Raw genomic sequence first — 26,450 nt, 5'->3', positions numbered from 1 at the left:
AGTTTCAGCAACTATCCCATTAGATCCAGTAAAAAAAACTCTAAACAACTCATTTTGTCTAGTATGTCCCATTTTTCTACAGTTAAAACATTTTATATTACCTCCTCTTGCATTATTAAAACCAGCCATAAACTGAGCCATTATACTTGTCTTATATGATTCAGTTCTAATATCTTGACAAGCTCAATGTATGTCATCAGAGCACCCCTTGATTTTACAGGATATAAAGCTTACTAGCAGTCTTGATTAGCATTTTCAATTGTAGAATTAGAATGTCTGCAGCTTGTGGGTTTGAAACCTGTCTGCAAATGATTTCTTTTAATCTAGCCACAAACTGAGTAAAGGGTTCCCTCTGGCCTTAAAGGATGTGCAAGAAGGACTGCATGGGAGTCCCATCCCCTAGAATAGCTGCCCATGCCCTTTTCAGTAAATCTGCCAATTGTAAATATAACTCATCAGGACCTTGGAGCTGATCCCAAAGGAGTGCATAGCATCCTGTCCCAGAAAGCATCTCCTCATTTATTTCTGGATGTGGAATAGGACCCATTCTGTTTCTATGAGCCTGCTCAGAAACAAAATTTTTAAACTGTGCATCAAAATGAAGAAATTGAGCAAGAGACAGGCATGTTTGCGCTAGATGCCTGATATCATCTGGTGTCAATTGATATGTATCCAAAACAGTCTGTACAGCTCCTTCTGTAAATGGGCTCTGGACGCCATCATTAATAAGACTGTTTCAGATTTTTCACATCTGAACTTCAAAAGGCAAAAGAGAAGCAATCTCCTCGTTATTTCACTGAGATCCAACTGGGAAGCAAGTGGGAGTGCCACTGATTTCTCCTTTTGTGGTTGCTTGTTCCTTTAAAATCTGTAAGTTTCGTAGAGCTGTATGGGATATTCTTTTGAAAGTCTCCTGCTCTTGCATAAGTGTCTTTGCTGGGAGCTCTTTTGTTTCTTCTGTGTCTGAGTCAGATGATTTTGACTGTGAGCTTTGTAATGAACTTACACTTAAAAGTGAACAAAGTAGGTTCCAAGTTGAAACCTTGTGGGAAACATCTCAGGGGAAATGATTTTTCCTGCACTGTGTGCCTTTTAAAAATTTTTTCCAACTCTTTCCCAATCATCAATATCTACAGTGCCTGTCCAAGGAAACCATGAATTATATTTGGTTACCTCTTGTAACAGTTTTGTTAGGTCTTTTTTTGGAATACAATCCCCTGAGCATTTAAACAAACTTTGGAGCAGCTTTGTGTATCTTTACTCTCAGTCGAAAATTTTTGGCCCATTTTACTCACAGATAAAAATGGCTTGTTCACAGCAGGAAGACTTACCACTATTCCTTGTGGGGTGCTTCTCTTCCCTTCTTTCCCAGGCATCCCCATTCAAGTTTTTGTCCTATGAAGGCCTTCTCCATCTCCCACACTTTCCACTCTAAGTAGACTTACTCATTCAGGCTAAAAATTTCCAGTCCAAGGACTATATGTCCCTGTTCAGGTGCCAGTATTTCTTTAGTTATCAGAAGAAGGGAGGGGAGTACTCAAGAAGGGAAGAACCACTCAAGGACTTCTCTAAGTAAGGTATTAAATTAATCCGCCCAGGAGTGAGAAATCTGAGGCTACAGTCTTTATTTAGTTGAGGATTGATCCAGAATTCCTTAGCTGTGATCTTGTCTTACCCTTGGAGGCTTTCTGGCTTTATCTGCCATTATAGGCCTTAATAGGGATTAGTGACTCACAGAGGTTCACTTTCTAAGAGTCTACTGCCTGTCTCCAGACAGGAGCCTAGGCATTGGACAGACTCACAAGTAAACATGAAAAGTCAATTAGTTCAGATAAGTCCTGCTCAGGGCTGCTTCGTAGTAGTCTCCATCACTGAAGGATCTCCTCAGACCCAGCCTGGTAACAGTTATGCATGTTCTTTTAGCTTCTTTCCAGATTAACCTTGTACATTTTCTGTCTTAGAACAAGAATCAGCCACTTTTGCACAGTACTAGTTTTTTGTTGAGACATAATATTGAAAGAAAACAATCAGAATCCTATAGCTGCTCATTATCAATAGATTGCTAATTGGATTTATTTCTCTCCTTTGAAAGATGACAGGTTTTGTTTTCTATATTTTTAAGTCTGTGTGGCGTATTTTTAGATAAGATAGATTTTAATTTAGACTGCTACATTTTTCACTTTACCCCTCCCTTCTTCTTACATTTGTGTTTCCTTTTCCTTACACCAAAATATCCTGCTCTTAATGACATTAAGAATGTATCAATTTTGTTATTAATGTATCAATAGATTTTTACCTTACAATTCTCATACTGTGTATGTGATTGCATACTGATTCTTTTGGGCAAGTATATTTACATTTCTTGTTTTTGAACTGTTTCTCTAAGAATCTTTTCTAAACAGTTGTTTGTCCTTTTGCATTCTATCTTTAAAAACATTTTTATATAAAATATGTAATAATTTATCCCTAGTATAAATTGAAAATATTTCTTCCACACTTGTTCTTTTGTTTTTCTTGTGGCAGATTTCTTTTAGTTGTGCATTATATGTTTATATTTATGTTATCAAATATATCAATCTTTTCCACTATTGTTTCTAAGTTTTAAGTCATAGGAAAGTTCTCCCTTTTCCTTTTTTATTGAGGTACTTGTAGGGTGTCATCTTATTTTACATTAAATCTCTAGTGCACTTATTTTGTTTATTTTGATGTGCAATGTAAAGAATGAATCCATTTTATCTGTTTTTAACATGATACAATATCCCCAACACAATTTTGTAAAAATCTGTCTTTTCCCCTACTTATTGGCATATATAATTGAATCTATTCCTGGATTTTCTATTCTAATCAATTGGTCTATCCATTCACATACAAAAGCCATCTTCTTTTAATTATATAGGTTTTATAATGTTTGTATTATTAGCTCATGCTAGTCTATTTCCTATTTTTCTTCTTTATTTGGCTATAAAATAAAGTTTTTGGTTTGTTTTCCCAAACAAACTTTCCAGTCAACTTGTCTGTTGATCATAAAACATTTTTAAAAACTTGATGACTTTTTACTGGGATTACGTTACATTTATAAACTAATTTAAGAAGAACTGACAACTTTATTATTTGGAACTTTCTAATCCAAGAACATAGTATGCCTTTCCATCTGTTCAAGTTTTCTTTTGCATTTTGGAAAGAGTGTTTATAGCTTTCTTCATACAGTTTTTTAAACCTTGTTAAATATACTTTCTTTTACTTTATTTCATTTCTTTTCTTCTATCCCATCCATTTTGTTGGCTATTATAAGTGGAATCTTCATTTCCATTATATTTATTAAACAGTTTTTGTTTTACATATAAAGATTGCTGTATTTATATTCTGAGTTTATGATCTGACACTCTGTGAATTTTTTTATTTATAGTAGTTTTTCAACTAATATCTTTGAGATTTTCAGACATTTTCCAATATAATCTAAAAGATAATTTGCTTCTTCCTTTCCAATTCTTTACTGCTAATCAAATTGTTTTCTTTTGTCTAATTGCACTGGCTAATCCTTCCAACACAACATTAAGTGGTAAAGAGTGGGTATTCTTCTACTCTGTAGGAGGGAATCTTCAGTACAAAAGACACTAGAATTTCTCCACTAAGTATAAAGCTTTAACAATAAGGAATACAAATATACTTTTAAAATAACCGTCAATTCTTGAACATAAAGGTTAATTGAATTTTGCCAAATGCCTTTTCTGCGTCTAGATAATTATGATTTTTTCCTAGCTTCTTTGGCTTTCCTAATACCAAGTGAAGTTTGTATTCTCACAGTAGACCCCACTTGGTAATTTTCACTACACAGAGTCCACAGAGGTCCTTAAAACAGAGGGGGAACTTTAACTTACCCTGCTATGGATCAAGTTGCAAGTTCACTGATTTCAACAATAGAAAATGAAATTTCAGGACATACTAGTAAGAAACATAAAGGGGTTTATTAGGCAGAATTTTAAAAGTACACGTTCAAAAAATGCAGTGCAGACCCTTGAGAGGAAGAGAAGCGTGCTTACGCTCTTGAACTAAGAATATTTATAGGGAATCTGGGAGTAGAAATCCATCTAACTTGTGAATCTATGGGAAGAGTGGACTCAATTTACAGATGAAAGATGAGAGCTCTTTCTGCAGGGAAATTGTGTCATCAAAAAGGGTAGAACTATAGCCATCCACAGGGAAAGATTCATTTTACAGGTAGGAAAGGATGGTCTATTAGCCATGTTCCATCAACAAATAAGAGGGAATGACCCAGGCTTATTGTGTCTTTAAGGGCCGTAGGAATTTTTGCTGAGGTTTATGTTCTAAACCTGCAATTTTTAATAAAAGTACAATTTTAAAATTAAGATTTTCCTTGCCTCCTTTTTTGTCTATCTGTACTTCTGTCCTCCCTCAGTAATGAGGCATTTTTTAAAGTGCTGTTTATTCTCTCTGCTAATAATTTTAGAACTTTTAAATCACTATTCATATGTGAGATCAATCTGTAATTTTCCCTTTTGGTGCATCCTTTTTCCAGATTGGGTGTCAATGGTATCTCATTCCATAAAATAAATTTTAAATCTTCCTTCTTTACTTATGCCTTGCAGTAATTTTACTCAAATTGAGAATTGCCTTAGCATTACAGGTTTTACTGGACCCTTAAAAGCATAGTGCTTTTTGTAGGAAAACTCTTTATTTTTAAATTCTTCTGTGATCTTCAGTTTATTTTCTTTATCTCTAGTAAGGTCAGTTCTGCAATGTTATTTTTCTTAAAATTTATATATTTTCATCCAGGTTTTTAAACTTACATGCACACAATGAGCAAAATAGTCTTCTTTGATTATTTTAATTTTTCTCTATTTTGATAGTTTTTCCCATATTGTCACTTATAGTTTTATGTATTGCAGACTTTTTCCCATTTCTTTCTTGTGTAGATTAGTGGTTTGCCATTTTTAAGCAAGCAATTTTTATTGTCATTGTTTATTGAGTTGTTCTACATGTTTTTGTTTCTATCTCATTAATTGCTGCCTTTGTCTTTATGCTTAATTAGTTGGATTTTGGTTTGGTTTGGTATGTGAGATGTGGTGCTGTTACCCTATGTTATGGAGTCTGAGGATGTGTTCCCAGTTGAACAAAGAATTAGACATAACACAAGAGCAAGAAGACAGCAGCAAAGTTTAAAGTTAAAGTATGGTTGCAGTGAACAGGCAGTGAGCAACAAAAGGAAAGTGGAGGGTGTAGTGTATAGGGATTTAAATGCCCCACATGTTTTAAAGTGCCTCCCATCAGGGTCCCGCAAAGCATGATTGACAGTATGATTGACTGGCTGCTAAGCCCTGTCCATAACATCGACTGCAAGTCCTTTCCCCTAATTCACTCCATTATGATTGTATTTATAAGATGGAGTCCATATGCATTAACTTTCAATGAACTCCAGGGCAGCAAAGTTATTCTAGGGTATTCAGGGAAGTATAGCACACCTGCAACTTGGTTGGAATTGTCAGCATTTTTTAGCAGACTTGGTGTCTTTGTTTCTCTTATCCACGATCAGCGCAAGGTTAGCCCTGGGGAAGTGTCAAAGGTTGGCTTTGAGCCATTGCCCAAATTCAGGTGAGTGGAGAGCAGTGGTCTCACAGCCAGGAAAGGGGAGCAGTCCATACCTCCAATTGTGTTGTCTATGTTAGTCTCATTATGATGCCCAGACTATTCTAGACACAATGATCCTACTTGTCTCAGCTTTCCAAGTACATGCAGTTATAGGCCTGCGCAGCCTAGCCTGGCTTGATTAATCTCCATTTTGGTATCAGTACTGATGCTGTTTTGAGTGGGAATTTTCATTTGTTTCTTTTCTCTTTTTCATCTTTTATTATTATAACTATTTTAAAGGTTATAAAATTTCCTTTGATAATTTCTTTGGTCTGGGTCAATTAATAGTATTATAATGGTTATTTTGCTAATTTATGTATCAGTACATTGCAATTGAAAAATATTATTTGTAATTTTTCTCCTTTTTAGAATTGATTGAGGTCATCTTTGTTGTTTAGAAATGATACATTTTTTAAGTGTTTCACATGCCTTTGATTTTTTGTTGTTGTTATTTATTAGTTTGTTTTACTATTTGAGACAAGGTCTGTCTATGCAGTTCAGGCTGGCCTGGAACTCATATGTAGTGCAGGTTGCTTGTCTTAGTTACTTTTCTTGTTGCTGAGACAAAATACCAGATGCCCAAAATTGAAACAGGAAAGGTTTATTTAGCTCACAGTTTGTAGAGGTTTCAGTATATAATCGGCTGGGTTCAAGGCAGGCTGGCTTTGCAGAGGGGCATCCAAGAGGAGAAACAGTTCATGGTGGCAGAAGACAGCAAAAGAAAACAGACAGAGCTAGACAAACCTCTTTCTGTCTCTTGTATTGTATCCAGTCTACCGGGATTAGAGCAGTACCAATTCAATCAGAGGACTGATCCAGCAATCATCCACCCTTAATCCCAGCACACACTGTAGATTTAGTCACTTCCAACACCCTATAACCACATGAGGCTTTTGGGGAATGTCTAAACACAAACCATAACACTGCCCTGGAACTTGAAGTGTTCCTCCTGACTCAGCTTCCCAAGTGCTGGGATTATAGGTGTGGGTCAGCCTTTGAAGAGAGTATATTTTCTATTATATATGTTCAATATTTATAAAATATATCTTAATGATTAGATATATGTCCATATTAATAGTTTATCTCCTTGATTTAATTAAGATTCAGAGAATTATTAAAATTACCTATTATTGGCATGTTTTTGTGTAAATTTCTTTGTTGCTGGATTATAAAAATATAAGCTTAATTAGTAATTGTTATGTATCTTTTGTAGACTGTAACCTTTGAGATCACAACATGCTAGTTTTCTCTTTCAACACTTTCAGATCTAAATATTACCTAATCAAATATCAAGCTAGAAAAACTCACATTTTTATATTTTTAATCACTTTATAAATATGTTTTTTCAGATTGTATGTCCTATTGGGGCTGGGGATACAGCTCAGTGGCATAAGTGCCTGCCTGGCAAGTGCAAGGTCCTGAGTTCAATTCCCAGTACCAAAAATTAAAAAAAAATAAACATAAACCAGATTATATGTCCCATGTACAACATAGTATTAGATTTTGCTTCATTATACAATCCTATTATAATGCTTTTAATAATTGAGTTAAGTGTATCTACATTTACTTATATATTCAATGTACTTAGCTTCAATCTACCATATCTTCTGGGTACATATGCATTAATATATTCTATCTTTCAATATGTGGTCTACTTTATACTCACCTCTGTTTTTAGCACATCTGAGATATTTAGGAAGGTTTATAATTTTGTTCTCATTACTTTTATAACAATAGTATTTGTTCTTCCTTACCTTTTACTCTCTTTTGCTACTGATTCCCTATCACACACAATTGAAGTTAGCCAGTAAATGCTAGTCCTCTCACCTAGCATTTAACTTGAAATCATGTCCTTTAAAAAATTTTTACCTATAAGACAATGAATGAACTTATTATACTTCTAAAATTTTCCTAATTATTCATCAGATTCTTTGTACACTGTCAGCACATATATCCATTATATATTATACAACCTCACTAATAAACATAACGTAATTTTCATCCATCAGATTAAGATATATACAATATATGTGTATTTATGGCTTTCAATCCAGTCCCTATCATTTTAGTTACCTGAAGCTTGGTAGGTTTTGTTTTGTTTTGCGGGGGTACTAGGAATCAAACTCAGGACCTCACACTTTCTAGGCAGGTGCTGCACCACTGACCTAAATCCCAAGCCCCATGAAACTTGTTTGTCATCAGTGTCTTCACAAAGCTTCAGGGTAACATGCTTCCAAATCTTTTGGGAAGTTCATTACACTTTTGGGGGGAAGGAATTCTTTACACTTCATCTCTGACATTTACAATTAAATACTGTTTTGACCAAGTATGATATTTTTGGCTCATATTTCAATTCTTGATTACCTAAATGTATTATTTTAGTATAAATATTTGATCTTTAAATAGCACACATTTATTTTTTTTTAAATGTTACAGTGGCCAATGTTTATTAGACACTAACATTCACAGGAAGGGTTGTCCTTCAGCCAGTAAACTCTGGTACAGCTACTACACTGGTTGATTTCCAGGCCATGTTGTCTTTAATTTTCTCTTTTCTGGTTTTTATTTTTCATTAGAGCATGTTTTCATTACATAATGATTACATTCCTTGTTGGGAGTTGAGGCATGTATGTAACATGTATCAATTTGTTTTTTATCTATTTTCCCTCTTCCACCTTCCTGCTCTGTCTCTTGATCTCCTTCTCATTTGAACAAAATCTGTCTCTCTACTTCCTATTATGTACCTTTTATTTTGGTCTTTATTTATATTTTGGATACCTTATATAAGAGAAATAATTCAATATTTAAATTTCTGTGTTTACACATGCAGGTCTGATTTATTTCACTTATGAGTATGGTCTCTCATTGTGACCATTTACTTGTAAAAGCCTTGAGTTTATCTTTCTTTATACCTGAGTAATATTGCATTATATAAAAATACCACAATTTTTTTTCCATTCCTCAGTGGATGGACATTTGGGTTGCTTCCACAATTTAACAATTACAATTTGCACAGCTATAAACATGGGTGCACATATATCGCTGTGATATGATTTTTTCAGATCTTCTGGGAAAATACCCAGAAGGGAAATAGCTGGGTTGAATGGGACCTCTAGACCTGCTTTGCTGAGGAATCTCCAAACTGATTTCTGCAGTGGTTTCACCAGTCTGCATTCCCACCAGCAGTGGAGAAGAGTTCTTATTTCTCCACAGCCTTGCCAGCATTTGTTATTGGTTGATTTCTCAATGATAGCCATTCTTACTGGGGTGAGATGAAATCTCAGTGTTGTTTTAATTTGCATTTCTTCAATGACTAATGATGTTGAACATTTTCTCACGTGTTTATTTGACATTTGTATTTCTTTATCTGAGAAGTGTGTATTCATCTCAGCTGCCCATTTTTGGATTGGATCTTTGAATTTGGGGGGGCTGATGTTTTTTAATTCTTTATATATTCTAGGTGGAAGACCTTTGAGAGCCAGCTCTTTGATTTTTGTTGGTTCTTTGTATTTTTTTATTAGTCTCCATTTCCATTTCATTGATTTCTGCTGCTATTCTTATTTTTTTTTTTTCTTCTCCTAGCTTTGGCTTTGGATTGTTCTTATTTTTCTAGGACCTTGAGGTGCATCATTAGGTTATTTATTCAGGCTCACTCTGTATTTGTGGTGTGGGTATTCACAGCTGTAAATTTTCCTTTTTGGACTGCTTTGATTATGTCCTACAAGTTCTGGTATATTATACTGGCATTATCATTTAATTCTAGGAGCTGTCTTAATTCTTCCTTGATTTCTTCTGTGACTTATTTTATGACATTTCTTCTGTGACCCAGTTTGGAGATACAAATTATGTGGTTTAATTTCCATGCATTTGCAGAACTTCAGTGATTTATTTTCCATTTAATTCTAGTTTTGTTGTGCTGTGATCTGATAATATGCATGGTATAATTTCAATTATTGTGCATGTATTTAAGCATGCTTCTTTGCCTGCTAGTATGTGGTCTGTTCCAGATAAAGTTCTATGTGCTACTGAGAAGAATGTGTATTCTGCTGTTGTGGAGTCAATCATTCTATAGATATCTATTAAGTCCATTTGTTCAAAGGTTTTGTTCATCTCTGACATTTCTTTGTTAATTTTTTTTGTCTAGTTGATAAGTCTGTTTATGACAGTGGAGTACTGAGGTCCTTCATTACAATTATGCTTATGTTTATTTGGTCTTTTATGTTCTATAGTACTTGATTTATGAAGTTGGATGTACTGTTGTTCAGTGCATATACTTTAATAATTGTTATCTCTTCCTGTTGAATTGTTTCCTTAACCAATATGTAATGACCTTCTTTGCCTCCTCTGATCAGTTTTGGCTTGTAGTCTACTTTGTCTAAAAATAGGTATATCAGTGAGTGGTTTACTGGAGAAACATATGTAACACAAGATATACAAATGTGTAAGAAATTACAAGATTGGCTTATGATGGCCACCCACAGAGTTGGTTGAGGAAGCGTGCAGAGGGTTTCTGCACACTGAAAATGGAATGTTTCAGTCAAAGATCTGGAATTCACTGCAGTGTCTCATGCAAGTCCATATCAGGAGGCCAGTGAGTCTGCGATGGAAGGCTGAAGAGTCTACGATGGAAGCCACATAATCTCTGCTGGAAGCCAGGAGATGACGTCCAAACTGAAAGTAAAGACTGGAGCTCCTCCAAAGAACAGAAGCAGATCATTCTTCCTCATTTCCCCTTTATTCCATCCAGGTGAAGAGCCTCCTGGATGGGTGTTCTACTCCCTTAGGTGTAGAATTTCCAAGCCAATTTAGTTAAACTTCTAAACTTCTAAAGTTGACATAATCAATCAACTATTACAATAGGATAGTCACTCTTGTTTTTGTTTGAGTTCCTCTAGCTCTCTACCTTTACTAGTCCAACCATATGCTTTATGAATCTTTGACAGTTAACTCTATGGTATTAGTGTTAAATACTATTATATCATTAGTTGAAGTAAAGCTGGATTAAATGAGTTACTATATATAATAGAATGGTTATATATATGTCTTAGTTTTTAACCTAATGCCTTTCACCTGCTCCATATTACATTTAGTTTTCTTACCTCTTTAGGCTCATATTTCCGAGGCAGTTTTTCAGATCTTTTTTTGTCTTTGATGATTGGATATTTTTGAGGAGCATTGATCAGATATTTTGTAGGATCCAACACTACTGGAATTTGTATGTGGTTTTTCTCAAGGTTGGATTGGTATGATGTGCTATGGGGAGGAAGGTCCCGGAAGTAAACTGCCATTTTCATCCCTTTATATCAAGGATACCTATTGTCAACACAATTTATAACTATAAATCTTGATTGGCTAGCTGAGGTAGTATTTGTCAGGTTTCTCCAATATAAAACTTTCTTTCCCTCTCCTATTTCCATATGGCAGTTGAAGAGGAAGTCACTATGTATATGCGGCTCATAATCAGGAATGGGAATTATATTCCCTTTCCTTGGGAAGGAGCATATCCATATAAATTATTTGAATCATTCTCCCTGGGGCCAAAGGAGCTCTCAACTAAAGTTTTTATGATTCTGTGAATTAGCTTTAGAATCCTGTCACCTCTGTACATGTTCTTCCTGCTTTTAAATAATTTGCAGTATTTTTTAATTTTCTGAAGTACTTACCAGCATACATCTAGATTTTGCATTTCATTGTTTGATTGTCATAGAAAATATTAGAAGGCTAAAGAAATGGCTAATATTCTAAAAAACGTAACATACCACTCTCCATTTTGGCGATACCTGAGTTTGAAGACAACACAATTACTAAAATAATATACTTGGGGTGCCCCCAAAAATGAGATACTGGGGGAAACAATTCTACATCACTCGCTACTACAAGGTAACATAAACCATCTGAAGACATAAAAATAGAAAGAAGCAGCAAGTGGTATTTTCTTTTGTTTTTGTTTTGGAAACACAAATTCAACTATGATCGCCCCACAAATTTCCAGCACTTAAAAAAACATTGTAAACTACTAATTTGGAGGCAGAAACCCAGTATTTAACCATAGAGACACAAGCCTGTACAATAACTAGATGTTCTATAAATATCTTGTCCTTTTTGCACCAAGACTGGTGGGTTACAGCTCTCCATGAGAGCAGTACAGAACATGTTAAATGTCAAGAGTCAAATCAGGAATTCTGAAAGAGGTTAAGGAAAAGATCTTGGAAATTTTGAAGTTCCAGATATTTGTTTCATGCCAAAGAAACACCAGAAGTCATGTGAGGAAGCCCAAATAAGGAGAAGAAGGTTACTTTCAGAAAAATAATTATTTCAGACCTGTATGTTAAATGTTCCTATTCTTTCAGAGGAGAGGATAAAGTGTAGATAAAACTAATTCTTTATGGTCTCAAAAGCACGTTCATGTACAGATCATTCACCATAAGGTAAGGTTGGTTGGATAAAGTTAAGATAAAGAAAAGGAGTGGGGCTGGGGATTTAGCTCAGTGGCAAAGCGCCTGCCTGGCAAGTGCAAGGTTGTGAGTTCGGTTCCTGGTACCAGAGAAAAACCAAAAAAAAAAAGATAAAGGAAAGAGTTATTGTGCTTTCCTTCATTTATTTTTTAAAATTACTTCTTGTTACTGCTTCATCTAAAATGAGGGTATAATGAACAATGGGAATAGACGATTGACAGATAAGATAGATAGATAGATAGATAATAGATAGATAGATACATAGATAGAATGAAATAATGAATACCTTAACCAAAAATACGTGCATTATGGTGCAACAATATTCAATACTGTGTGTGTGTGTGTGTGTGTGTGTGTGTGTGTGTTGTATGTATTGATGGCAAGTGGGTCTTTGGTCTTCATTACAATCATATTAATTTTTGTCAATACTTTACAATTAGAAGAGCTATGTGACAATTGTTCTATGTATGTTTCAGTCCTATGGATCAATAAAAGAATATTATTATTACTAACCTCATTTTACAGATGAGGAAACAAGTTCAGTGAGGCCAAGTGACTTGCTCAGAATTTCAGGATTGAACCCCTGTAAAGCTCTCTGGATTTCTGCCCCCAGAGCTTTTGCAATACAGTGCCTGGTTTTTTCTTATATGTCTATAAACTAACATTGTCCCAAGCAGAAAGTGTGATTCTTACACTCTGAGATACTGAATATAATTCATTAAACTATGGCAAGTATATATGTATGGATGCACATATATAAGTATATACAGACAGAAGCACATAAACACACTTCTATTTAGCATGTTTATAATGCTCCTTCCTCAAAGCCAGTAGGAATCATTGCCTTTTCTCTGTGCCAGCCAAAATGTTGACAATGTTCAAGTAGCCTACATTATGAAAATGAGTATTGTTATTTATTTTCAAATATAAACATATAATATTTAAACTTTTTTTAAAAACACCATACCACAACACCCATATACTATTGTGACTTTGTAGAGCATGTTACACTTCCTCTCCATCACTTCCATCAATGGATCTAAGTTTCTGCTTCCCACTAAGAATAACAACAACAAATTTGAAAAGTAGAGGACATTTACCTAAGCATGTACCTGACATCTGTGTTTGATCTGTCACACTGAAAGTATTGTTGAGAAATAGCAAAATACTGCAAATCATTACTGAGATACGACAAAAAAAAAATGTCTAATCCACAAACTTGCTTTGTAACATGAAAAATGATGTTGAGAATTAAAGTAATTTTCCAGATAATTTAATTTAAAACTTCCTTCCCCTCATTTTGCTGTGGCATTTTGGTTCAAATTAGCCAGATGTTCACCTGCATGCAGCACCTGACTTTGGAAAGCGCAGAGCCCCTACCTTTGCAAGTGATGATACTTGTTGACAATGAGCTCAAAAGCGCATTTCTGACAAATCAGTACACATTTTCCTGGAACAGTTTCCTCCCTGAAAAGAGCAGTTTGTTGGTCTCTCCATCTTCCTAGCACAGGCATCAGAGAAAATCAAGGTGCAAACTCATCTTACAAGCCTGAGGACACTTCCTATGGTGCACTGCCTGGGGGTTTGCTGTGCTTACCTGGCTATAAAAATAAAGATTCCACCTGGTTCCCAGGTCCTCTGTTCCACAGCTCAATATAGCTTGCCTTAAGTATTTGTGGAGTACTGTTGCCATCTTTTTCCATTTTTCACCATTATTTTTTATCTTACTCTCCTTTCATCTTTATGTTTTCATTGTCCTCAGATAAATAATAACAACAGCTAACAGTAATGAGCACTTATACCAGAGACAGCGTTTTAAAGTGTTTTAAATACACTAATCTTTTTAGTCCTTGTAACAACTCTATAGGTGGATTAGTACAATTATTACACCCACTTTGTAGACAGTGAGGATCAAGTCTGCACAAGTAGTAAAGAAGCAGGATCAAGACAAGGAGTCTTACAGCCTTGTTCCAGAGAACACACTACAACCACTCCTCTGTACAGCCCCAAAAGACAGTCTGTTGGGCTCATACAGACAACAGAGGTAGAGTTTTCCTCATAAATTAATTTTTACCATCTTCTATTGCAACTAGGCATTAGTTAATTCTACTGTCTGATAATTAAAAGATGCACCTAGTCAAATGAATCCTTTCAACCCATGTCATAAGTTTAAAATTTGTTCTTCTGAGCATAATTTTCAGAAAAATCACCTTAAAGGAATTGTGTTGGCTTCACAGATATTTTGCAATGGGAACAATATAGGACAGAACACATACTTTGTAAGATTATTTATAATAGTTACCCAAAGAATGATATACAAAAGAGTGCAGGAAATCTGTCCATACACTAAGACCAAGGAAACTAATTAAGGGCCTGGATCCCACAGAAATGTCCTGCACGAGTCCAGCTGAAGACTTAGAGCTCATAGCAGTGCCTCTCAGAGTCTAACTGGAGACCTAGAGCCTATAACAATATCTCATGCAGGCCTGTTTCACGAATCTGCACTGAGAAGGCCCAAAAGTCAGTGGTGGAATCTAGAAAGTCTGTACCAGCAGGATGAAGGATCTGTGCCAGCAGGCTGAGGGATCTGCACTGGAGCCAGGAATCAATGCGCAAAGAAAGAACAAGCTCCCCCCCCCCCCGAAAAGCACCACAGCCATCCTCAGCAACAGTGAGGTCCCGAGCTCTTCCGCTGGAGAAGACAGCTGAGTTCCCATCAGGAAAGCTAACGTAGCAATCTTCTCCAGGAGACTGGCAGTGCACCATCTTCTCTGGAGCCAGGAAGCAACTCTCAAAGTGAGGACCAGAGCTCCCCCAAAGTGAACCAAAGCTATTCTCAGTGCCAACAAGGTCCCGAGGTCCTTAGAAGATGAAAACAGCCAAGTTCATCAAGAAAGCCAGCATGACAAGCTCCTCCAAAACAACCAACAGCTCCTTACAGCTTCTACCAGCTCCCAACAGCCTCTCTCAGGTCCCAACAGCCTCACTTCTTCTCCAGGTCTGCCTCTTATGCTGCTGGCAACAGTCCTCAGGTGGGCCTCCCACACCTAGCACCATGCTTACTCAGTTCAGCCAGGAGTTATAAGCTGACCATCAGTTGTAAATCCACTACAGGAATAATAACAAAATAACTACATTTCTTCTTGATCCTAACTTATCCTGAAAATGACCTGACAGACCACTAAGCTGCTGTGATTGTTTTGCCAAAACCTATCAAGGCTGAATGGAACTGTTAGTTTTCATATTAAGCCGTATTTTTAAGAATTTTAAGTCATGGTTCCCTTTGTCCCTTATCCCAAGCTTTCCACATTAATAATAGTAATACCAAGCATTAACTCAAAGTTACAATGTTGTGGTCACTCTTTCTAATTGCTTTACAGGGGTTGTGCACTCTACTTATGAAATAGGCATAATTATTATAATAATATACATCTCATACATCTAAAAATGAAGGCGCAAAAAAGTTAGACAACTTGCCCCAAATCCCACAGCTAATGAGAGGCAGATCATTATCTTCTATGTTACTAGGTGGGGATTCACTATCATACTTCCCACTAACATTTTATTTTCTGAGACATAGATAATAGTCTTCAGTAAATGTTTCATATGCTCTTCTACTTCCCAGGTGCCTTGAAAGTAGGCAGAATAATGTGACTTTTTAATGAATAGAGTGTGAATGAAAGTGATGTGTTAAATAAGTTCGATTTAAATAAAATGTCATTAAAATAAGTGTAGAGATAGTGATGATGATCGAGGAAACTTGGACAACAGAGCCTCCGTATGGAGGAAAATTGTTCTTGAAGTGTGTTCGATGTCCACTCGACTTCATGTAGCAAGAAATAAGCCTTCATTGTTAAGACATGGAAAATGGATATTTATCTGATTAATGCAACATAGCGTAGCTAACATAATACTATGTTAACACATTGATCTTATTCCTCTTATTTCTGTGCTGGCTATAAACTTATATCTAGATTTTTTGTTATCAGATTTAATTTTATTAAGAAGGGAGTGATTTAAAGGATTATTAATTTTGTCAGTAGTCAACAGGACCATTGATTTACTGGAAGTAGAACAAACTGCTTTGTATGTTAGTGTTACATACAAACAGTAATACTTCCATGGGTAGGTAGCTAATCTGTAACTCCTGTTAATCTTATTTTATTAGCAAACACATAAAATTTTCCAATAAATTAAATTTCACATTCAAAAAACTAATATATTTATTCAACAATCACGTTTCAAGGGCTGACCATGGCAATGAATCTAACGTAGTCAAGGAAGGGGGTAAACACAGGGAGAGTTTTGCTTAACTGATCTACAGAGTGCAAAAGCCTAGAAAGCCAAGTGGAGAAGGCTTGGCAAGCAAGATGAGGAATTTAGATCTCTTCGTTTAAACAGTGAGGGCAACTGGAGGGCTTTGAGCAAGAGGGTGTAAAACTTTTGCTTAAAAACAAAAATAAAAATCCTTAATCAGCAAGCATCAAATATCAAATAAACCTGGTAGATACTGGAAGCAAAAAACCTAGTAGACAAATTACTATCAGTCAAAATCCAAGGATGAGGGAGGAGGGAGGGGAAAAGAAAGCTGGGACAGCTAGTTCAGAGCAAAAGTTCAACAGGATTTTAGCATACATTCAGACTGGGTGACAGAGTAAATGGGAAGATGTGAAGATCATTTGAGTTTAGAACCTGAAAGCTTGACAGGATATTGGTTCAGTGAATGCACAAAGGCACAGAAGAAAATGAATAAGTAGGAAAGGAAAAAACTGTATGTTCCCCTTTATCATCCCACCAAGTCACGGGATTTGTATTTTAAAACTATGTTTCACTGAAGAAGAAAAAATGTCCTGTAGAGATATCTGTATCGAGTCCTCAGAAATTTTTCTCTCTTCCATGAATTGTTTTTATCTTCTGCTCTAATGAGCCCTCTTATCAGAAAGGGCCAAACTCTAGTGGCAACTCCTCCACGGAGCTGCTCTAACTTCCCCTACATCCCTTCCTTCTACAGTCCCTGCTGGCAGAACCCTTCTTACTGGTACTGAACTATACACATGCCACCGAACGAGATTGCATGTCTCTATAAGACAGAAAAGTTCATGCTTCCTTATACACTTTAATGTCATAATCATGTAATGTAAGTGTGTGCAGAGAGATAAACTGGTACCATCATGGGAAAGAGATTTGCTTTTGTTTATATATTTGGACTGCATTCTTATGCCTGTCAAAATACATATTCAGCATTTTACAAAGATTAATAAAGCTATTGATATAGGTCTACCACATATAATTTGCTCCAATTACTGAAAACTACCATCTGAAGTAATATAACAGATTGATGCAAGTGGTCTTTCTTCCTAGTTGACTAAGAGGCCACCATCAGTTTCCCTTGTCTGTTTCAATAATTGAGGGTAAGGAAAGGCCAGCAAAGAATAGGTTTCACAGATGGCAAGATGAACACAGAAAAAACTTTCTTGAAGCCTCGGCTATACCAGTAAGAGTTTCTCTGTTTCCCACCCCTAGATCCTTGGATTCTCCTTCCTTTCGAACTTTCTAAAATGCTTGCATTACTCAAGAGATCATTTGAATCCTATCTCAGGCAATCTGACACTTTGGGTACATAAATTTATCTTCTCTCTCCTCAGCTATAAAACTGAAACACAAAAGTGAAATAAGCAATCTGAATAACTATTAAAAAGCAAAGTTGCTTTGGGATCCAATGCCAATTTTCCTGAGACAGAGCTCAGATTCACCACTTCTTTCCCAAACCATCTAAAATCAGGCTCAGAGCCATTTCTAACTTCACTCATAAGAGCCAAAGGGTTAAGAGATGATCCAGAAAGCATAACGTGGCACTTCCAAGTACTCTATTTTCAATAGAAATGCAGTGTTTTTCAAACTTCCCTTTTTTCTTCCCACCCTCCTTCCCCTAACCCAAAGGCATTTTTTATTAAAAATAAGTAAATTCTTATCCTAATTTAATCACACAGCTAGCATAAAATGAATTCAATGAATAAAATTGTCGCAAGGAGTAAATGATAGGATTCCCTGTTAGCCAAGCTTTCTGTCTAAAATTAGACTGACTTTCAGGATTTACTGCCGTTATTAAGCAAATGTCCTTTGACAATGAAGCAGTGCTTCTTGGATGGAGAGTGCTACGGAGCACAGGCTAAAGTGCTGTGTGATAAATGACTTTGATGGACTCCAGGGACTTCACTCTTTCAATGCTATAGTTCATTCTTTGTTCACCAGACAAAGAGACTGGAGTGGGTTACACAGTTCAAGACCAGCATTTGGAAAAGGATGAGTATACAGACGTAGAATACCTTGTTTCTGCCATATGAATATGATGAATTACAGTGTATTAAGAAAGTGTTGACACATGTGGGAATAAGTTCTTGACAAGCTTGCCAGTAATTAAGGCACATTGTATGTAAAGTCACTACAAAACATTGCTGCCTGGGTCTTTGTTCAGGGTCTTCTGCCAAGTGGTGTTATTCATAAGCTTGATGGAAAATACTGTAATTGTATCTACAAAATCTTTGCAGTTCACTGGCTGATGAGGGCAAGAAAGAAGAAAGATTGAATCTTAGGAAAACTTTAAATGTTCCTGTAGCTATGTAGGCACAGTAATGATTTTTGCACTGCTCTAGAGGTCCCTAAGTATTTAAAGTTAAATCATTTAAAATGGACAGGGACATACTAAGAGGACTTAAGGGATGTTCGGGGAAAACAGAAAAGTTTCTGCTCCCATGCTTTCCCTGATAATTTATCTTTACTATTGCCGCCTTTAAAGTTTGATGGAAAAACCAAGAACTGCATTATATCCTAATGTAGTGTTTTATATCACATTCCTGAAGCCCACCTGGCTCCTCACCCTTGGTCACTGCCAAGAAATGAGGCCTCCTATTGGTAATAATGACAAAGTAGACCTAGCATTAACAAACCAACCCAGCACCCGCAGCGGGGCTCCAGACTAGCACTAAAAGTCTCCACTAGACCCTTCCCTCTTGGCTTCTGCCCATCTGCACAGTCTCACTCTTCAGCCCAGCACAGACCTAGCACTCAGCTCCCATCCTGAAGCCCTATGGAAAGATGAATGTGAGTTACCTTTCCTGCTATCCAACAAGATTTAGAACGTTTATGATTTGCAAGAGCTGTATTATATGTCAGTGTGGCACTTTTAAACCTTATTTTCCTAATAAATTATTTTCTTGAATGATAAGAAATAGAGCTGACATCCAGGCCAGGTGTAATGGAAATCATTGGAACTGCACATCACTAAGAACCAAACTAAGCCTCTTGGTCCCTGAGAATGGTTAAATAGAAGAGTTCATGCAAACAACAGCTCCATATTGAGTAATTTTCACTGGAGAGCAATTATCCAAAATTGCAACTCAGTGAAGGACAGATATTCAGACTGGACACCTGGCTAGCATAATAGTGACACGCAGGCTCTGCCCCTACACTCAAAGGGCCAAAAAGCAAACTGCAGGTGAGATTGGGCTTTCTCTTACCACAGCTTATCCTGCCAAAGGGAACTCCATCTTCTACTTCCTCAGCTGCCAGAAGGAGCCAAAATGTCAGAACTTTCTAACATAAACTCATTGAGCCTCTGACAGTGGTTTTGAACTTGGCTTCATGATAACATTACCTGAAGAACTTTAAAAATATAAATCAGTGCCCAGGAGATCATTTTTAAAGTCTCCCAGATAATTCTAATGTGCAGTCATGGTGGATGGCTAGTGGCCCAGAGGAATCCACATGTCCAGTTCACACAGTGACAATGAATACTCCTTGAAGACCTCTCCAGTGCAAGGTGGGGGTTTATTACAGAAACAGCACGTTGTGCTCTGGTGCTTTGTCGCTCACTCTGTTTACAACTCTGCTTTTCCTGAAAGAAAAAAGTTGCATTAATTTTGTGCTATAAAATTATGAAAATAAATGTATAGGAGCATTCCATGTTTAATGTGGAGAATTTGGAAAATAAAGTATGAAAAAAATGCAAAACCCCAAATCCCAGTAAATGGATATAAATGTCTTTACTATTTTGAAGTATTTATTTCCAGAGTTTTTATGTGTTATGTAAGTGTATACACATATACTTATTTGAAGATATTGGACTCATATGGAATTATGCAGGAATAGCTCATTTACATCATAGAAATTATTTGTTCCTTGAACATTTAAGAGAATTTAACAGTACAACTATGGTTCTAAAGCCTTTTATATAAATCATTGACATCAATTTTCTCATGAGTATATTGATCTAAATTTTTGTACTGAGTCAAACTTGATCGTTCACAATTTTCCAAGCAAAAATCCCATTTATTTGGAAATTTCCATTTTATTGGCATAGAGAATTGTATAGAATCTCCTTGTGTCCCTTGCTATATTTTCATGTTATTCTCACCAGAAGTGAGACATAATCTCCTGGGAGGCAGCTTCAGAGAACATGCCCCAACATTCTGCTGACATTCCCAGGTGCTCCACTCAACCCACCATTTGCCTCTATTTGCCTCTGCCACTGTTGAAAATCACTGAAATGAAATGATAGCAACAATAGACAAGCATGTATCACATAAGTAGATGGCATGAAGTTGTGAAAAAAGATGCTGCGAACCACCATGTGGGCAGTGTCACTCCAGACCTCCTTTGAGTAAAATTACCTCTCATTACTGGAATTTATCACTTTCATCTGCCATTCCCAGTAAGCACGGCTCGAAGGAACACACTCTATGTACATGGTCATGTGGAGCTAATAGTATTTATATTCAGTGTGTAGTAGAACGTCCAGACTCATAAATTCAACACATGTTCCTGCTATAAACAATTGGCTTCACAATTAGATCCAATTACTTTCACTTCCAAGAACTCAGTCACCTCTGTCGTGAGATGTTCATTACATCTGAATTTTTATTTTTGCTTTCTTGGCTATTTACAATCCTTCTAAACATCAGCTTTGAAGAAAACATGAAGAGCTTCCAGACCTGTAAAAAGAGCTAGGCATCATGTGTGAGGCTCTGGGTTGGAGCCCAGCATCACAATAAAAAAAGAGCTGTGCATCTTTCTGGACAGCTTGATGAAGATGTATGCACACTGCTCTGTGGTACTCCAAACTTTTTAAAAGGCAATAGAAGTCATGTGGATTTGAAAAAATGTGGAATATATTATAACTTTTCATAAATTATTCGCACATTGTCTTGATCATTCAAGTTCAACCTTGCCCCAAAGGAAAAAAATATTCCACAAAAGAACAACAGACAGGAAGTAAGGCAAGGTACAAATTTTTAGTGTAACAAAATTAGTTAGTAATTCTAGCACTCTGGAGGCTAAGGAAAGAGGGTCACCATGAGTGCAAGGTCAGCCTGGGATACATAAGGAGACCCTGTCTTAAAAACAAAATAAAATAAAAGAAAACAAAAAAATAGAACAAGTGAATAAATGATTGGCAGGCAATATAAATTAACTAATTTTCCTAAAACTTACATAGCAAATTATAACAATGATTCAGAATTTTTAGCCTAATTAACTGAGAAAGCTTACTAGAGCATTAACTTAAATTCCACTAAAAACAATGCTTTTTGGTATTAAATCATATTAAACTCCAGTTCCTAAAAGACTAACAAAACAGTTGCCCAAATTTTCTATACTAGAAAAGCTGCCAAACTTTATTTTAAATTTATCAGCTATCCTTTATGAAATTTTGCAAATAGATCAAATTAAGTAGTTGTAAATGAAATATGGTCCTATTAAAGCCAAGAACCACCATAAAAAATGTCCTTTTCCTGGGAGCTCAACTCAGTATAGAAAATGACATCTGAAAATTATACAGCCAAAAAGTGTTATTAAAACTAGACTTGCTGAAGAACACTTAATAAAGATGATTAACTCTACTTGGAACAACTGCAGGATGAGAGCTTTGGCACATTTATGAGTCTAGTGACGGGCAGACCTGCAAAAACGAAGCAACACACAGCGCTGTGTATAATGTGCTCTCCCCATTTTCACACTCCACTTAGCCTATAATTGAGTTAATAATGCAACTATAGTTGTTACAAACACTATAGGGCTGTGTCTTCAGTCAATAGAAATGTACCAGCAGCTGATAAGCATCATATCATTATGATATAAAAGCAAGCAACAAACCTTTTGGGGAAAAATACAATTCACTATTTATTCTGCAGAACTTTAAAGAGCTAGACAAGCAAGGAAAAGCCTGATTTGAGTTCAGAATCCTTCCAGAAGTATCAAATCAAAACCCTAGCTCTTCTAAGATACCACTGCTATTTGGACAGTAATTTTTCCTTACCTCTACATAATATTCTCTTTCTCCTTTTTTTCAGACATTTCTTTTCTTTAATTAGTATATGTTTGTAGTACATAATGATTATTTTTATCTTTGGGAGCTGATACTTGTACATGACACATCTAATTCTTTTTACTTCCCCTTCTTCTCTTCCCCTCCCCCTCCCTCCGTCTCTAGATCCTCTCTTAATTCCAGGCTTCTATGCCTAGCAACTAACATGTAGGCTGGTAAATAAGAACATGAGGTAGCACAGTGATGACTACACTGTCTTCGACATTAAGCAAACCTAGTATTAGTCTCAACCATGCCACTTAGTACCAGTCTATAACGTTGGGCAGGCTATTCAAGTTCTCTGAGTGTCAAATTCCTCATCAGTACAGTGATGGTAGTAACAAGTCCTCCTCATTGGCCCTCTGGGAAGTTTAAATGAGAGTTAAAGCACTTACACAAAAGACACAAACTAAAAACTTTTACCTTTTATTATTTTTAAAGTAATAAAATACCTACTACCCACATTACCTGAACAAACAGGCTCACACAAATCTAACAAACCTCCACTTTCCACCCCTCCCCGATTCCCATCTTAGGGATAGAATCAGGCATTGTACATGTGAGGCTGTAGAAACCTTTATAAAAAGCAATACGACAATGTGCTTAAAAGTCTTAACAGTGTTAGACAATTTGCAGCAGAAATCTCCTTGTTAGGAATTGCAACCAGGGAAACATATGCATACACATAAATATACTCAGTGTACTAACACTTTTTATTTTAAACTTTTATTTGCAAATCATTAGAAATGCAGATTTCCTTTAATGGAAACATTTTATAAGACTATGGTACAGTTTCACAACCCGTTTGGCATTGACATAGTTAAGATTCCAAGCATTTCAGTCACCAAGGAGCCCCAATGGTGCCTTTTATAGCCATACTCACTTTCTTCCTGCCCCTGCCCCCAACTTAACCTCTGGCAATCACAAACTTTTTCTCACTTCCACCATATTCTCATCTCAAGAATGCTATATAAATGGATTCATATACTGTACAACCAGTGCAATTGACGTTACACTCAATCTAATTCCCTGGAAATTCATCCAAGTTGTTGCATGAAGTTGAGGGATCCTTCCTCTTTGCTACTAAGTAATACTCCATGACATCTGTAAACCATGATTTGTTTAACCATTTACCTCTGGGAGAACGTCTAGATTGTTTCCAGGTTGGAGCGATTATGAACAAAGCTGCCATGAACATTAAAGTAGAGGTTTTTATGGGAACATACATTTTTATTTCTATGGGAGGATGCCCAACATTTCAATTGCTGGGCTGCATGGAAGTTCGCATTTCATTTTTGTGAAAAGCTGCCAAACTCTTTTTCCAGAAGAGTTATACCGTTTTACATTCCCATCAGCAATATATGAATGATCCATTACATTATTTAAAACACTACAAATGGTAAATAATCTCAATTTCTAGAGGCAAAAACAAATTGTGCTACAGTCTCAGGATGGACTAAGATGTATTAAGATACTATTCAAATTAGTATCTTAATACATTTAATTGGAAGAAAGTGCTTACCATTTAATGCTGTTTAAAAATTTAAATAGATATATAAAGAAATACAATCACATAAATGTATTTCATATATATGTATACAAAAATCATTGCACACAGAAAACTGGAAAACAAAATATTACAGGAACTAACTCTGAAAAACATAAATTAAAAGGTTTTTAACATTTATTTTCTGAACATTGATTATATGCTAATTTATAATTTAAAATATTTAATTTTAGTTAATTGAGTTATGATTGTTCCATTCAATTAATTCCTCTTTTTAATCTATCTCTGTGTATGTGTGTGTGTGTGTGTGTGTTACTGGGGATTGAATCCAGGGCCTTCACACTGAACTATATCCCCAATCCTTTTTTAATTTTTTATTCTGAGACAGAGTTTCACTAACTGGCTACATTGCCCAGGCTGGGCTTAAACTTGTGTTCCTCCTGCCTCAGTAGTATGCTGAGATTATAGGCATCTGCCACCACACCTGGCCAATATCTCTTTTTAAAAAGTAGCCCTATAATTTTCTACAGTATGAATATATTATTATTCATTCAGTGTATACCCTAATTATGAATAATGATGTTTCCTGCTTTCCACCACTTCAAACAAGGTAGTAATAAGCATCTTCGAGTATATATTTACACCTTGATGCATTCATTTCTGTCAGAGAAATCCTTAAAGACAGAACTGTTGGGTCAAAGAATAAGACTGATTTTTATTTTAACCTGCAGCATAACTTTCAAAAAGGGACATTTTGCATTCCCAAGAGCATTTTATAAAAATAATTCCCACTATACACTTTCTATTCTAGCTGCTATAAATCTTTTATATTTTTGCCACCAAAATATAGTACAGTGACAGCATGTTGCTTTAATTTGCATTTCCCTCACAGCTGGTAATTTTTGCCTCTTTTAACATAGTTACTGCTTGTCTGATTTCCCGTGTTATTAACTGCTGATATTTTTTGTCCCAATTTAAAATTATTTTAATTTTTTCTTCTGCCTTCATAAGTTTTGTAAAAAATATATAAAAACATTAGCCCTTGGGCTGTCACTTACATTACAAATATTTTCTCCATATGTGATTTATTTCTAATTTTGTTAACTGTGTATCTTTCCAAAAAGCAGGTGTTTTTATATAGTCAAATTTGTCAATCTTTTTAGCTTTTGGTTTCATATCTTATTTAGAAGACTACTCAAGGTTATACAGAAGGGAATCTGTATTACATTATAATAGTTTTAGTATTCTACATTCAACTCCTTAAATATACATTGTTTTAATATAGAGTGGCAAACAGCTACATAGATGAAAAGAGAAGGAATAATTTTCTTACCAACTGAAAATGCCAAATTCTCCTATGAACTAGAATTATTCCTGTACTCTATTATGATCATTTAAGTTTTTATGCTAATATCAACTATTTTTTCTTTGTTGTTGCTGTTTTGTTTTGTTCTTGGTACTGAGAACTGAACCCAGGGCCTCCACACTAAGCTACATCCTCAGCCCTATTGTTATTTTAAGACAAATTCTCACTAAGTCTCTAAATTGCCCAAGGTGGGTGGAACAGGACCCTCTTGCCTCAGCTTCCCAGAATGCTGGGATTGCAGGCATGTGCCTCCTGCCTGGCTGGACCCACATTGCTTTGATGAAGTAGCTTTATAAGTTGCAATATCTGATAAGGCAGTTTTCAAAAATTTCTTAGTATTGCATGCATATATACTGTTTTATATAAAGTTTAAAATCAGTTATTCCATGATATACTAAGTCATTTGAAAAATGTTAAGTTGCTGAACAACACATAAGATTTTATATAAAAATAGAAAATATGGGGAGGGGACAGTGGTGTTCCTGTGTGTTCTAAACAGAAGTCCAGGGAAGTAATAGAAACCAAGCTGTCAGCTTTGGCTACCCCAAAGGACAGGTGACTGGAAATCAGGTGACTGGAGATCAGGTGACTGGAGGTCAGCCCTTTCACCCCACACCTCACCCTACCATTTGGTTTCCTTACGGTTTGGCTTGTTACAAAACTGATAGTTTGAAAGAAAGATCTAATCAAATATTTTAAATGGACAAAATATAATTACATTATTAGAACTGGGAGAAAGCTTAGGATTTATTTCTTCCAACTTCTACTCAAATAGGAGTTTCACTGGTAACACCTCTGCCAGATGCTCTTCCAGACTGAAAACTCCCAGAGATCTCTCTTATTATTGCTCAGCTGCTTGCTCTATCTTTGGAGAGTTCTAATTGTTTCAAGGTTCTTTCTTCCATTTATTCAGAGAATGTCTGTCTCGCATATCTGCCCAATTCCTAGATCTATCTTTTAGAGCAGTACAGTATAAAAGGACTTCCATTCCCTTAACAATTAATTGTATGTTCCACTATGAGGTACATCAGTCCTTTGACAGTATTATTATCATCATTAATAGTATTATTATTGTACATGTTTTAGAGCAAATCATATAGGAAGCACTGTTCCAAT

Source organism: Chinchilla lanigera, unplaced genomic scaffold, assembly GCF_000276665.1.
Source record: "Chinchilla lanigera isolate Chin_1 unplaced genomic scaffold, ChiLan1.0 scaffold00030, whole genome shotgun sequence".
NCBI lineage: Eukaryota > Metazoa > Chordata > Mammalia > Rodentia > Chinchillidae > Chinchilla > Chinchilla lanigera.
The sequence above is the reverse complement of the archived record's forward strand: the minus strand, read 5'-3'. Positions refer to the sequence as shown.